General features: G+C 44.7%; 1 protein-coding gene across 9 annotated transcripts in view; it reads right to left on the bottom strand.

The window, feature by feature from the left end:
* LOC104557622 (protein TANC2) overlaps positions 1-15,739 on the bottom strand; it is a 306,816-nt gene that overhangs the window by 232,022 nt on the left and 59,055 nt on the right. For 8 of the 9 annotated variants that reach the window (XM_062018045.1, XM_062018041.1, XM_062018049.1 and 5 more), the window contains one exon: positions 10,338-10,400. The exons of the other annotated variant lie outside the window; for it this stretch is intronic. The gene's annotated coding sequence lies outside the window, so the exon portion shown is untranslated. The remainder of the gene's footprint in view (positions 1-10,337; positions 10,401-15,739) is intronic. 9 annotated transcript variants of the gene reach the window in all.

Genomic DNA, 15,739 nt, shown 5'->3' with positions numbered 1-15,739 from the left:
GCTCTAAGTGTCACTTCTTTTGGAACACGGTAATACTATGAGTCTTCTACCCTACCACTAACCCAAATGTATTTACCTTCAAAGCAAGACAAGAAGGCAGTAAAACACATCCTGCTGCTACCTGGAGAACTGCTTCAGTTTAAATATGGCTTCTCTCTTCCTCCTCTACAATACTGAGCATTTAATGTGTACATTTGATTGATCACTTTCTATTTTACTAAGACAAAGCAGCCTCATGTCACAGCCACAATGAAGTTCATTTGTCCCTTAAAGTTGATGAACAGGAAAATCCAAGTGTCACATTTTTACCAAGACAGGCAAAACAAGGAGAGGGAGTTTCTTCACAGTCTGTGATAGCAGTATGTAAATAGAAGGAGAAATATGGTCACCAGCTATCAGGGTTAAGAACAATTCCCATTAATTAACCATGCTTGCAAGGATACACAAGCCTGCCTCAACAAGCAAACTCAAGTCCCTCTAGAAGCAAAGCACAGGTCAAGTGAGGAAGAATTTCTCCCTTCTGTAGGCAGACAAGGCAGCCTGCAATGAGCTCCTCTACCCAAACCTAACCTGCCTGCCTTAACTATCCTCATGCAGCACTTAAAGACCTTACAAGTCAGACTTGGTGTGCAGTGAATAAAGCACTGACACCATTTGCAACCTGCAGCCTTCAGTTGTAGGTTTGACTCTCTGCTCCCAGTAAATCAGAATCACGTCCACTGCTGCTGATGAAGTGACATCAGGCTTTGACACTCACAGGCCAAGAATAACCTTCAATTCTTCATCTTTTACCTGTGGCTTTTAAGTGTGAGTCAATGCAGGTCAAGGGCAAAAGGGGACTGTAAAGTGCTCAGCTTGCTGTTCAGCTAAAAAGAGGGTAAATAAATATCAATCTTACAACATTTGGTGGACTGGGGTAGGAGAAAGAACCTCTAAAATCCCACTCAAGGAAAGTGGAGGGCATTTTCTTCTTGTGTTTGTACAGCTCTCCAGGTATCTACTTTGAGCCTCATTGAAGTCTGGAGTCTTTACAATGGCATTCTCAAACCAAACTCATGGTAGCAGTGGAAAGCATAAAACTTCCAAGTTCCTATGAACTGGAACTCCTTGGAATTAAGAAGCAGGTTTAGGGTTTGCAGAGAGGAGAGAATTGAGTGGATGTGTGCCTCAGTGCTGAGCTATAACCTAATTAAACCTAATTATGCTGAAAGAGTCAACCAGACTGAGCCTGAATAGTGTCAAAGGTGAGGGTGAGAGTTGATTTATGATGTTTACCTCTAGCACTCGAACCATACCAGAAACTGCTGTGCCACTAATGGGACTGAATTAAGTCTCTGCATAGGGCATATAAGGGCTGGCCACTAATTTGCTCCAAAGAACCATGGAGCAGAGAAAGAGCTGATGTCTGGTATTAAGACATTCTCTAGAGTTCACCTAGAAATCTCAGATCTGCTACATCTTTAGTGACCTGCAGAGGTGGGAGATGAAAGGAAAGGTCTTCTAATAATAGACTTAGTTTAGCATTGACCCATGACACCTTCTCATTGCATCTCACAGACTATGTTGTAGTACTCACCAAATACACATCCCAATTAATTACACTTTCACAATACAGAGTAGAAGAATGGGCAAGTCACCACAATCAACTGCTGTTTTGCATGCAGAACCACACTATCTGGTGCCTTTGAGCAAATGTGGTCACAGCTCTTCTTCTGTTTAGCTCATACTAAGCCAGACATAGTATGTAAGAATAAACACTCTAAACTAAACAATCTGTTGATCATATTAATACAGAGAATTAGAAGGATTAAGTAGTAAAAGGTATTACAGTACTAGGAGGAGGCAGATCAAGCATTTTTTCCTATCCCCAACATGTTCCTCAGTATATAGAATCACAGAATGATGGGGTTGGAAGGACCTTTAGAGCTCATCCAGTCCAACCCCCTGCAGAAGCAGCTCCCACCTAGATCACACAGGAACGTGTCCAGGTGGGGCTTGAAGAGCTCCAAGGAAGGAGCCTCCACACCCTCCCTGGGCAGCCTGGGCCAGGGCTCCCTCACCCCAACACTCAAACAGTTTGGCCTTGTGTTTCAATGGAGCTGTTTGTGTTCCAGCTTCATCCCATCACCCCTTGTCCTCTCACTGGATACAACAGAACAAAGTGCTGTCCCAACCTCCTGACACCCACCAGTGAGATCTTGGTCACTATGAATGAGCTCCCCCCTCAGTCTCCTCTTGTCCAGCCTGAGCAGCCCCAGGGCCCACAGCCTTTCCTCAGCAGGAACATGCTCCAGTGCCCTGAGCATCTTGCTGGCCCTGTGCTGGCCTCTCTGCAGCACTTCCCTGTCCCTCTGCAGCTGGGGAGCCCACAACTGGCCCCAGGACTCCAGATGAGGCCTCAGCACATGTGGCAGAGCAGAGCAAAGGGGAGCAGAAGCTCCCTGGCCCTGCTGCTGGATCCACACTCTGCTGGATGCCCCCAGGCTGCCATTGGCTTCTTGCCCACGAGGCCACGTTGCTGCTCATGGGCAGTTGATTCTCCCCCAGCAGTGCCAGCTCTGTCTCCTGGAGCTGCTCTCCAGCAGCTCACCCCCAGCCTGTGCTGCTGCAGGGGCTTGTTCCTCCCCAGCTGCATTTTGCAGTGCAGGTTAATTCATAAAGTCCCATCACCATGAGGCACTGCTATCACTCAGGCAACCAAGAGCTACTACTCTGTCATTCAGCTTGGCATTTGTAACTTTACCAAATCTGCAGAGCAATAAGTCTACAAAAGTACCAGTAGGTAAGTGAAAGGGTATTAACTCTATCAAGACTGTTCTATAGCATCAGTTGCCTTTCATAGAAAGTGGCAGAAATAAACAGCTGAAGAATCTTCTGGTTTATGCACAGACAGGATCAGTCACATGTTGGTTTGTCTTCTAACAAAGCTAGATGTCAATGAAATACACAAACAAAACCACTTTCTGGAACATGAGAAATACAAATACAATGAAGGGAGGAGGGAACCCCACAAAGACAAGGGAGTAGAAACAGACTGATTGCCACGAGCTGCAACTTTACACCAAACGCCAAGCTTGATCAAGTCTGCAATACCTCATCAAATCCTCCTGGATGACTAAAGCCTGGTTCTTTGTTTTCTTAATTTGAAGACAGAGTTTGTAAGCCAGATTGCAAAAACTACTTCCCATATTGAGTGGCTACACATTATTACAGCCCACAGCAGTGATTTTTGCTTCTTCATAGAGATTTCCTAGAGCAAGGTATTGTCAGAAATGTCGTTTCAAAAGCAAAGCAAATGATTTTTGCCCCCTATACAACCACTAAAGCAGCAAGAAGTCAGCATTTCCCTGTTCCATGGTTGCCTGATGAAAAAGAAAGGTATTTTCTACGTAAAGCTGATTGGTAAAGAGAAGCTGTTGTACAAAACTAGTCCAAAGAGACATAAAAACATTGCTGCCCACTACTGTCAAGTTTGGGGCAAGTCAGTATGTAGCTATTAAATATACTTTGCAGGGTAGAATTCTAAGCTCTGTTTTCCAAGACTGAAAAGTTTCTAACTAGAAAAGTATTAAAGGAATGCAACTGAAGACCTGTGTGCAATGAACATTTCTTCCTTCAGTTTCAGATCCTTCTTTGCCTCTACAGTGAAAATACCCAGTTTCAAAGTTGTTTCTAGATGGTGAGATAAGTGTCAACATGTTGATCTTCCAAACACTTAAAGAGTTTTCTTTATACCTGGTCACAACTTTGGTGCTTGAGTTCCTAATTAAGAGAAAGCCCAAATCTGCTCTGGTAGGAGGGTTGCACTGGATGATCTTTCAAGGTCCCTTCCAGCCCTTGAGATTCTGATTCTGCTGCCTGTACATTGTGGCGATGTTCACAGATTCTGGGCAGAGCAGTGGGTACAGTCAGAGCAGAGCCACTGCAGAGGATAAGCTGAACAATTTAAAGGACAATTTAAACAAGAAATGCACATGTTTCCAAATTAGAGGTGGTTCAATAGTTCTGTCAGTTGCCTTTTTGCAGATGAATTTGTGGTTGACAAGTGAGTGAAGTCAAAGAGTGTAAGCAAGAACACCTCTGTGCCAGACTGAGAGCCTATTAGTTTGTGGTGAGGTTCAGGCAGCAGCTCTTACTGCAGCAAATAAGACAGAATTGACTCCCCAAACCTTCATCATATTCAGCTGAAGTTTATGAAGAGTGTCTAGACAAAAACTCTCAGAGCATTCCATCTATATTTGCAATCTTCTACCAAAGCACATTTTTCAGCAACAAATCACTGCTTCTTATCAGTGGCAAAACATGTCCCAAACACAAAACGTCCCAAACACAGAAGTGCACAGGAAGTGTAGCTCTTACAGGACCCTGTCTTCACACAATGCTTTGCCAAGCTGCAGATGGGAGCATTAAGGCATTGCTTTGGAGTACAGTCACTGAATCACAGAATGGTGGGGTTGGAAGGGACCTTTAGAGCTCATCCAGTCAACTCCCTGCAGAAGCAGCTCCCACCTAGATCAGGGAGCACAGGAACGTGTCCAGGTGGGGCCTGAAGAGCTCCAAGGAAGGAGCCTCCACACCCTCCCTGGGCAGCCTGGGCCAGGGCTCCCTCACCCCAACACTCAAACAGTTTGGCCTTGTGTTTAAATGGAACTGTTTGTGTTCCAGCTTCATCCCATCACCCCTTGTCCTCTCACTGGATACAACAGAAGAAAAGCGCTGCCCCAACCTCCTGACACCCACCAGTGAGATCTTGGTCACTAGGAATGAGCTCCCCCCTCAGTCTCCTCTTGTCCAGCCTGAGCAGCCCCAGGGCCCACAGCCTTTCCTCAGCAGGAACATGCTCCAGTGCCCTGAGCATCTTGCTGGCCCTGTGCTGGCCTCTCTGCAGCACTTCCCTGTCCCTCTGCAGCTGGGGAGCCCACAACTGGCCCCAGGACTCCAGATGAGGCCTCAGCACATGTGGCAGAGCAGAGCAAAGGGGAGCAGAAGCTCCCTGGCCCTGCTGCTGGATCCACACTCTGCTGGATGCCCCCAGGCTGCCATTGGCTTCTTGCCCACGAGCCCACGTTGCTGCTCATGGGCAGCTGATTCTCCCCCAGCAGTGCCAGCTCTGTCTCCTGGAGCTGCTCTCCAGCAGCTCACCCCCAGCCTGTGCTGCTGCAGGGGCTTGTTGCTCCCCAGCTACAGGACTCTGCCCTTGCCCTTGGTGACCCTCAGCAGGTTCCTCTGTGCCCAACTCTGCAGCTGGTTGAGATCTGGCTGAGTGGCAGTGTTCACGCAAATGGGAACACTGAAAGCCCTCTGTGACAAACCCCTTTTAACATTTCAGTGCAGAGGGCAGGCAGGCTTTTCTTACTCCATTGCTCTCACAGTTTATCATTACAGATGAAACAGAACTTGGCAGCATCAAATTGGTTGAATATACACAGAAGATCCTGACAAATTTTAAACTCAAACTCATTTCTAAAGTTCAATCCCTGCACTTTTACCGATTACAATATTCAGCATTGTCAAGAATTAAAATGGTTATTGCACATCTCACTGCTTACTCCTTTATTCCTCTGCTTCCTATTTCAGATCCTGAGGTATCACATTCCTTTAGCACATCTTCCCTCCACTCCCAGACAGGAATGATGGAAAGATGATACTGTAAAAGGGTGATTCCTTCTGTGTTTTTCTGAAGAAGAAGAAATTCCTCTGACAGAAAATACACAGCTATGCAAGACAACAGAAAAGCCTGTTACATACATCACTCTGCAAGTATCTGGTAGTAGCAGATGATCCCTTTTCATGAGAGAAGCTGAACTCACTACATTAGAAATTAATAAGTGTGTATAATAAGTAGCATAGATTAAGTCACTGAATTAAAAAGCACCTTTCTGAATATTGGTTTTGAGGTTTTAACAACATGTAAAGACTAAATTAACATTTCCTGAACACGAAACGTAACCTTTCACGTGTTATTGAACTGTTCTCAAGCTTCAGCAAGATAGAGGTAAAAGGGACCCTGGTTTTAAAACAAATGATGGATTTATAAAGCTAATTATCACAAGATGAAAGAAAGACAGAAATGAAAGGAAGGCACACAACACAGAGTTAGGCTTTCGAGTGTTGGCTCTGTGGATAACGTATGTTGTACACAGGAATCTCTCCTCCATTTGCTTCTAAGAGATGCTAGACAAACTTCCCATGCTCTGCCAATAAATTATTCAGAGTTTAACCTATCCTCTTATTTGAAATTGCCCTGAAATTCAAGAGGATGTTTTGAGAGACAGTCTGATGACAAGGACCAGTAGCCCAGAAGAGCATCTTTAAGCAGTCTCAGGGGGAGACTAGACTGCCACGTGTCCTAACTGCTAATTGTCAGTGTATGACAGAAGCTCCCCTAACTTCATCAAGTACATTCAACTGCCTCACATAACAGCTCTGACTCACAAGGGGAGTGTGAATAACTGATTACAACAATGTTTCAAAGGAAATGTGTGTTTATAAGCTTGATCCCTGCTCATTTATAAACACAGGAAGGGAATGTAGAGATTCAGTATTTTGGGGAACTCTGAGTAGATTGCAACAACAGGGATTTTCCATTCCTAAAGTGACAAAAAATTATAGGATTATTTGGAGAAGAGGATACAAGAAAAGGAATTTGAAGGACTAGGGTGTGAGGAGGCTGGAGCCAGGCTGTGCTCAGGGATGGCCAATGACCAAGGGGCAATGGGGACAAGCTGGAAAATAGGTTCCAAAGCAACACAAGGCAGAATTTGTTCCCTGTTGAGGTGAGGGAGCACTGGCAGGGGCTGCCCAGATGGGCTGTGGAGGCTCCTTGTCTGGAGCCATCCCAACCCCAGCTGGATGAGTCCCTGTGTGCCCTGCTCTAGGTGGTGCTGCTCTGGCAGGGGGGCTGCACTGCATAAGCTTTTCAGTTCCTATCCAACCCTTAAGCTTCTGTGATTCTGTGACTAAACGCCATCAACTAAAGGCTTTTCAGCAATTAAGAGTTTATTATACAAAGCTGTCTAAACCAGCAGGCATTAGAACAACTGAATATGGACAAAATTCAGTCATTTTATGTTCCCTCATGAAAGCCTGAACGTTATGATGATGCAGCTTGACATGAAGTTCTACCTGTTCCCCTCCTCCTGCTCCTCATCAAAACACTTAAAAGATCTCAACTACCTTTCCGACAGATCCTGCTACTAATCCCACACTCAAGAGCCCCTGCATTTGTTCTCTCTCATTTCCTCCTGTGAGCAGCTAGATATTTGCCTCTCCTACACATAATGGAGATCCATAAATACATAAAAATAACAAACAGCATTCACCCTGAGCAAGCATGCAGCAGGTCAACGTGACAAAGCTTCTCAAGGAAGCAGGAAGCCAGCTTCAATCTCTGCTTTGATTTTAACTAAATAAAGAAGCCTTTAATAGCCCAGGTGAAAAGTAATACTGAGTGCATAACACAGTATTATTCCCATGTACATGGAGTTCCCAACACCAGCCCCAAGGTGAATGTGGCCAGACGTATTTCTTGATGAGTCTGTGGTGATTATGATCACTTTAAAGTCTACGGTGGTTATGTTCAGAGGCAACTTTTATCCAGTTAGTGCCTGAGATCAATGCTACAAGGACCTTACTATTATGAAACGCCACAGAACCTCCTCTGAGAGCAGTAAAAAGTACTTCCAGAGCACTAATGAGCTTGGCAACAGAGCCAGACCAAAGCAGCACTTTGGTTCTGGAGCCGTAAGGGAACAGCATGAGGATCCCAGAGGAAAGGTGCAGTTCTCCATCACTCAGCACAGATGTACTCTGTGTAGGCTTGAAGTCCCTCTGTTAACAGCAGCCATTTGCTTTTCATTCTGTCTAGAACCGTCATATTTCTAGTAAGAAGGATGAGGAATAAAAGCACAACTGTTAAGAGAGAAGTGCCACTGCTAGCTCATGACTCACCCTCAATCTAGATAACCTTACTCTCTCCAACAACAACTCTGGTAAGATAAGACTGCTGATCACAGAATACCTTGCAACCTTGTCAGTCAAGGCTTAAATTTCTTTTTCTGGGGGGAAAAAAATCCCCCAACAACACCTTTATTTAAAAGTCAGGACTTCAGAGCAGAAAAACTCAATAGCTCTTTAAAATGAGAGCAGAAACACGCCAAACAGAATGCAATCACTTAGAAGAAAGTCGAAAGAAGAACCAGTTCTCTCTTGAACATGAGGTGACCTTGAAATGAAGAAGGTAATTTTGAACAGGACTGTATCATTTTGCATAACCTGGTTTCTAATTCCAGATTGATGCTACAGACTGAATTCACAAGGGACACCTAACGTTCTCCATACACAATGTCAATTATACTGCCTCCCAGAAAAACTATAACCAAGGGAAAGTTAGGAGTACAATCACCTCACTTTCATCAACTTGCCTTTGGTGGTTTCAGCATCTTCTGTGTCAACCCATAACAGTTTGCTTTTGCATATTATTAGTAGCTGCTTCCATCAACACCCATGTGAACTGAGTATTTAAGCTGGAGCTAAAATGCAGCACTGTTCTGCAGAAGCTGAGTCTAATAAAACCATCGCCATTGGAAGGAGTTTTAGGGCACTTTCTACAGCTGGAATCAACATGTCTCATTCTGCCAGCATCAACAACCCTGACTCTGACCCAAACCACCAAAAGATTGAAGAGTAACTTGCTTCTCCATCAGGAACTGCTTGCATTTCAACTTTTAGTTGTAACACAAAGCAGCCAAAAAGCCACCGTACGAAAACACACCAGCTACACACTGCATGTTCCATTGGAGGTTCCTACCAATCTGAAGCTCATTTTGAAGGTCACAGAAAACAAAATCAAAATAAACCAAGGCAATGTATAAAGTGGCAGGAAACATGAGAGCACTTGAGCACTTAGAGAGATGAAAGGAAGCTTGAATTATTTTCTTAGAATCACAGAATGGTGGGGTTGGAAGGGACCTTTAGAGCTCATACAGTGCAACCTCCTGCAGAAGCAGCTTCCACCTAGATCAGGGAGCACAGGAACGTGTCCACGTGGGGCTTGAAGAGCTCCAAGGAAGGAGCCTCCACACTCTGCTGGATGCCCCCAGGCTGCCACTGGCTTCTTGCCCACCAGGCCACGTTGCTGCTCATGGGCAGTTGATTCTCCCCCAGCAGTGCCAGCTCTGTCTCCTGGAGCTGCTCTCCAGCAGCTCACCCCCAGCCTGTACTGCTGCAGGGGCTTGTTCCTCCCCAGCTGCAGGACTCTGCCCTTGCCCTTGGTGAACCTCAGCAGGTTCCCCTGTGCCCAACTCTGCAGCTGGTTGAGATCTGGCTGCCTGGCAGCACAGCCTCTGGGCAATCAGCCAGTGCTCCCAGTTTGGTGCCAGCAGGGCACTTGCTGAGGGTCCCTCTGTGCCCTCACCCAGGTGCTTGATGAAGATGTTGAGCAAGACTGGCCCCAGAACCCATCCCTGTGCAACTCCACTGGCCACAGGCCTCCAGCTCCATTCTGTGCCATTGATCACCCCCCTCTGGGCCCTGTCATTCAGCAGCTCTGCATCCACCTCACCTCCACTCATCCCAGCCACACTGCCTGAGCTTTCTCATGAGGATGTTCTGGGAGACAGTGTCCAAAGCCTTGCTGAAGTCAAGGTAGATGCCATCCACTGCTCTACCCTCATCCAGTCAGCCGGTTATGCACTCAGAAGGCATCAGGTTGGTCAGACAGGATTTCCCCTTGGTGAATCCATGTTTACTCCTCCTGATAACCATCTTTCTTAAGTTTTAAATGATCATAAATACACATTAAAACACAAACCCCATTAAGGAGCTGCTGTAAGCTCATTCCACAAACCTGCTCAAGAATACTCAGTGTAAGACTGCAGTTCAATCCATTGGCAAGCAATGGAAATCTTCCCAGAACACAGAAAGTTTTGGATTGTCCAAAAAAACAACTTGAAAAACACTGAGTAAATTATTACAGAATGCTGTGTCACTGTTATACTCTTTAAATATTTTAACAAGCAGTTCCAATGAAGTCACTAAACACAGAACCTTATGAGAGATACTTTCATTACATTAGTTTTCCTCTTGATCACCTCCAGTAGGAAAAGATAGAGAATGACCAAACACTAATATGTGAAAGCTATTCCATCTTCTCCTCTAAGCACAGAAACAATTAGCTTAAAAAATGGTAAACAACCGAACCATGAGACAGTACCCACGGTCCATGTTCCAGTTCTAGGCTGATCACAGATGTTAATCCACAGGACAGCTTCATCTCTATTTAAACAATTAAATACTGCAAAGAAAGTGTGAGACTGTAGGAAAAAAGAATCCCCTACCTTGATATCTTTAGGTAAGTTAAATCTCTAGGAAAAAGTGTCTTCCTCCATTCACTGGAAGTCCTGAAAGACATAAAAACAAACCCATCAATTGAATCCCGTAGCATCTTCTCAGCAGTGCTGTGTCCCCTGCTGTGTGCATAGGACTTGAACAACCTCATTCCCAGGAATAACTTCACAACTCTATCCATAGTATAAGCTATCAGACAGCTCTTTACCATCATTAGTAAAAGGTTAATGCTCATGCTTTTAAATCTTTGTTAATCAATACTAATTTTGGTCACTTGACTCTTCCCTCTCATCACCTCTCAAATGGGAGAAGAAAAGCAGGTAACTTTCCTTTGATATACATCAGATACTTCACTATTTAAAAGGTAATATGTAACTTCCAAGTATTTTCCTTCAATCTAGCAAGCTTTCCTGCTAAAATCCTTCAACCTCCCATGAGTGGGTTTTTTAAACCCAAATCTTACACAAACACAACTCCCATGATGTGATTCAGCACTAAACTAAGAGTTCAACACTTGGCCCTTTGCTTCCTTATCATATATTTATAACAACTTCAAAGAGCCACAAGAAATGTATCTTGCTACTTATTGGAAAAGACCAAAGCACTTATTTGTCCTTTTTACTATACTGCAAGAGGATCCCGCAAAGGAACTGACAGCTTAACTCCTTAATTCACACTCCTCTCCAGAACCTCAACAGAAACTTCTCAGATGGTCTTCTGTGAATAATTAAGTATGTTAAAATTGTGAGGCATTCCAGAAATTCATGAAGTGCTCCTGTCTTATTTCTCAGGGTTGCCAATTACCTCTCTGATTTCCATTTTTCACTTCTGTGGAAAAGCTAGTAACCAGCACATGACTCTGAGCAGGGTTGTTGGCTGCTTCAGCTAGTCAAGCAAGGAAAACATTCACAGAACCACAGCATCTCAAGGGCTGGAAGGGACCTGGGAAGCTCACCCAGTGCAACCCCCCTGCCAGAGCAGCACCACCTAGAGCAGGGCACACAGGGACTCATCCAGCTGGGGTTGGGATGGCTCCAGACAAGGAGCCTCCACAGCCCATCTGGGCAGCCCCTGCCAGTGCTCCCTCACCTCAACAGGGAACAAATTCTGCCTTGTGTTGCTTTGGAACCTCTTCTGCTGCAGCTTGTCCCCATTGCCCCTTGTGCTGTCATTGGCCATCCCTGAGCACAGCCTGGCTCCAGCCTCCTCACACCCACCCTTGATGCATTTGGAACATGAATGAGCTCACCCCTCAGGCTCCTCTTCTCCCAGCTGCAGAGCCCCAGCTCCCTCAGCCTTTCAGCACAAGGCAGATGCTCCACTCCCTTCAGCATCTCTGTGGCCCTGCACTCAACTCTCTCCAGCAGCTCCCTGTCCTTCTGCAACCGAGGGGCCCAGCACTGGCCACAATCTTCCAGATGTGTTCTCACATATCATTCAAATGCACTTTTAGTCTCACAGCACTGAAAAGTGATTGGGGATACACATGGAGGAAGGGTCTGCCCAGCCAACATGCCCCTGGCTACCTGACCCACACCAGAGCCTCCTTCAGCCTAACCTGGGTCTGCACTGCACCCTGCATGCTGATGTCCCTTCTTTAAACTCCCTTGTTGGGTTTCTGCAAACTCTGCTTGCACTCTTAAATCATCCAGCTGCCAGAGCATTTGCATTCTGTCACAGCTATATAGATAAAAGACCCAACCAACAATCTCTCAATGAGTGTTCAATCGCACTGAGCAAAAAGACCAGTTGTGGAACTGATTTTAACTGAGCTTGTGTGGAGGCCAAATCCAAACACTTTCAGATCAAGAAAGATTTTTATTAGGCATCACTTCATCGGTAAAAAATAATCAGAACTATATTCCTTAGATCCTAAAGAAACAGATGAAAAGATCTTACAGGTATTGTTCCTCTGCCTGGTGACAAACTAGGTACTTGCTAACAGATCCAGCAAGCGAGTGAAGAGAGGTTTCTTCTCTCAACAGCAGTGTTGTCCCAAGTTTTGGAAAACAAAAAACAAGCACAAGAGTTTTGGAATAGCTAACTCCTTATAAATGTTTCAGTTTGCTGCCATCTACCTTCTTCATACATCACTCTCAATATGAGAATACAAAGGGTAGAGTAAGGCTGAGCCGTAGATGAGTGCTGCCTACCCGTAATTTGCTCAATAACTTTCCATCTGTATTCAGAGAGCGTAACTGATGAATATGCTCTGCACTGAGCTTTTAAATAGCAGAGCTTTCATCTGCTCCTGTTATTACATTAGAAATGTTTCTGTGAATGCAGCAGATATTAGTGGGTTGTCAATAAAAATTGAATGTCATTAAAATGCTTTTCTTCTTTAAATGCCTTTAACCCTCTAATTATATTTGTAAATTCCGCTCTTTAACTGCGTGAAAGTTATAAATTCTGACATGTTGTATCACAACAAATATATTTAGAGGCTGATATACACTTTGGGGGGCGGGGAGGAATGAATTTCAGCATTAATCCCTCTTGATTAAACATATAAATCACAACCGTAGCGTGGTTCAAATCAGAAGCAACACAGAGTCAGGATTTCTCCACATAATCCACGAGTTTGGAGGTGTAAAAGCTCTGACCTGCTGCAAGTCATAATATTAAATCACTCTTTATCATTATGTCATTGATTGAGACAATTTTGCAATGAACACACCAATAGTTGGGAATGAAAGGATGTTACTTCACTTCAAATAACAACTGCTATGAAAAAGCACACGACAGTAATGATCTCCCAAAGCCAAGCGAAGAAAAAGGTAAGAAACACAAGAATTGAGGTTTAGCATGCTCAGTAGATGAGGGAGTTAAGTAATTCAGGCACAAAGCAGCTCATCTGCAGACCTGGAGTCCCGAATAGTTTCTTGGTTATACCCATGTAGGTAGTTAAACACCCTCCTAGTGCTCTAACTCAGAAGTCAAGTACTTTCAGGTACAACACATGTTCCAGTTGATGTTTTCCTGTCAAACCAAAATCCGTGACAGAAAGGAGACTTAAAGTTTTAAGAACTGAGAAAGAAAACAGAAAGCCTGTCTTGTGTACCACCTTGACTAACACTGTAATGATGTGGATCTGCCTGAGAGTAGGGAAGCTTTCCAGAGAGATCCACACAGGCTGCATGGCTGGGCCAAGGCCAGTGCCATGAGTTTCAGTGACACCAAGGGCTGGGTCCTGCCCTTGGGCCACAACAACCCCCAGCAGAGCTACAGGCTTGGGGAGGAGTGGCTGGAAAGCTGCCAGGCACAGAGGGACCTGCCAGTGTGGGCTGAACAGGAGGCAGCAGCGTGCCCAGGTGCCCAAGAAGGCCAAGGGCATCCTGGCCTGGCTAAAGAACAGAGTTGTCAGCATGAGCAGGGAGCTCTGAGCTCAGCTTTGCTGAGGCTGCACCTCAAATCCTGTGTCCAGTTCTGGGCCCCTCTCTACCAGAAGGACATGGAGGTGCTGGAGAGGATCCAGAGCTGGGCTACCAAGCTAGGAAAGGGTTTGGAGCACGTCTCAGCTGAGGAAGGGCTGAGGGATCTGGGGCTGCTGAGCCTGGAGAAAGAAGGCTCAGGGGAGACCTTCTCACTCTGCAACTACCTGAAAGGCAGCTGCAGCCAGGTGGGGTTGGGCTGTTCCTCCTGGTAACAAGCAACAGAACAAGAAGAAAGAGCCTCAAGTTGCGCCAGGGGAGGTTGAGGCTGGATGTGAGGAGGAATTGCTTTGGTGCCAGGGCTGTCAGGCACTGGAACAGCTGCCCAGGGAGCTGCTGGAGTCCCCGTCCCTGGAGGGGTTTCAGAGCTGGGTGGATGCTGCACTGAGCGCAATGGGCTGGTGGGTGACAGGGCTGGGATAGAGGCTGCACCCCATGAGCTGAAAAGGCTCTTCCAGCTGAAACCATTCTGTGACTCTATTATGAAGTGATACTAGAAGGTTCAATTTCACAATAAAAAGCTGGAAAAGCCTTTAGAGACACCGAGATGAATTCCACCCATTCTATATTTGACGATATTTAACATCAGCACGGAGTGAATTTCCAATTAACAGCATGAAAGATGAGACTAGTTTTCTACCCATTCCCCAGCAAACAAAGCAATCATTTTTCCCATAGTCTAAGCAAGCAGACGTTGCATTTGAGCAGGTAAAAACTCACAGCAATTTTGCAAAGCTAATTGAATCTGAAGCCTCTAAACCGAATGTAGCATAGGTCACGTGTCCCCTGACCTCAACAGTTTCATTCTATTTTCCCAGAGAAATTAACAACACTCATACTTTTATCAACAGAACATTAATACACAGCCATTAAAACACAATGACCATCTGTCTTTGAAAACCATCCACTACATCAGTGATCAGAACATGCTGCTCAACCAGTCCCGCTGGAAAGAAAGAGGCTCTGCAACGGTCTCATGGATAGGGATTTCCATCTTTAAATGAGGTTCTTTTGCTTGGTTTGGCTGTCAGTTGGCACCAGCTGGTATTCATCTGATAAAAGTGAGTAAGCTTGGATGGTGTTCTAAAATCAAACTTGAAAACAAAGAACTATCCCAGCTGAAATTCTTTGCACATACATCCAACGTTGGAAACAAAATACATCCCGTCAACAGTCTTGATTCCAGTTCTAGCTGAAGCAATGAGTGTTTTAACGATGGCTGTCAGCTAACAAACCAAAAACTGATTAAATGGCAATATTATTGAAATTACAGTCATGTAAGTCTGGCTGACTTCACTTTATTAGTGACTACACTGGAAAATAAGCCTCGTGTTTCCATCTCGATGAATCAAGTTTGTCTCCTCGACTTCTTATTCTCTAATTAAAAGTTAAGATTTGAATCATATGTTACTGTACATAATTAATGTACTTCAAGAGTGCATGGCATGGGAATGTATACCATTGATAAATGAAGAATCCCACAAATAAAACCATACAGCATCACACTTCAAGTCCATAATTAGACTCATCTTGGCCGATTTTCAACTGTATTAAGCAAGCATCCACTCTAAGTTGGCAACAGTTTCTTCATGATCATCACTGGAAATAGCTACGGGAAAGCATCCAGATATCAAGGGGAAAATGAATAAAAAAGAAAGAAAAAAAACCAGAGAATTGTCCAGGCTTTCACATTTTGTTTTCTTTATCACACAGAGAACAGAAACTAAAACAAGACGACAAAAAACCCAACGTCAAATCACCCTGCGTGTTAAATACAGATGATGTTTACACTCTGCTGTCTTAACAACTCAGACTCACGGTTTTATATGAAAATACGGAGCTTCCAGTTGATTTCAGTGCTTAATCACAGAATGGTAGTGTTGGAAGGGACCTCGAGAGATTATCTAGACCAACCCTCCCGCACGAATCAATAGTTTCAGGTTATTAATGAAGTATCTCAT

This window comes from Colius striatus, chromosome Z (genome assembly GCF_028858725.1).
Source record: "Colius striatus isolate bColStr4 chromosome Z, bColStr4.1.hap1, whole genome shotgun sequence".
NCBI lineage: Eukaryota > Metazoa > Chordata > Aves > Coliiformes > Coliidae > Colius > Colius striatus.
Note: the sequence above shows the minus strand (reverse complement) of the source record. Positions and strands in the feature narration are given on the sequence as shown.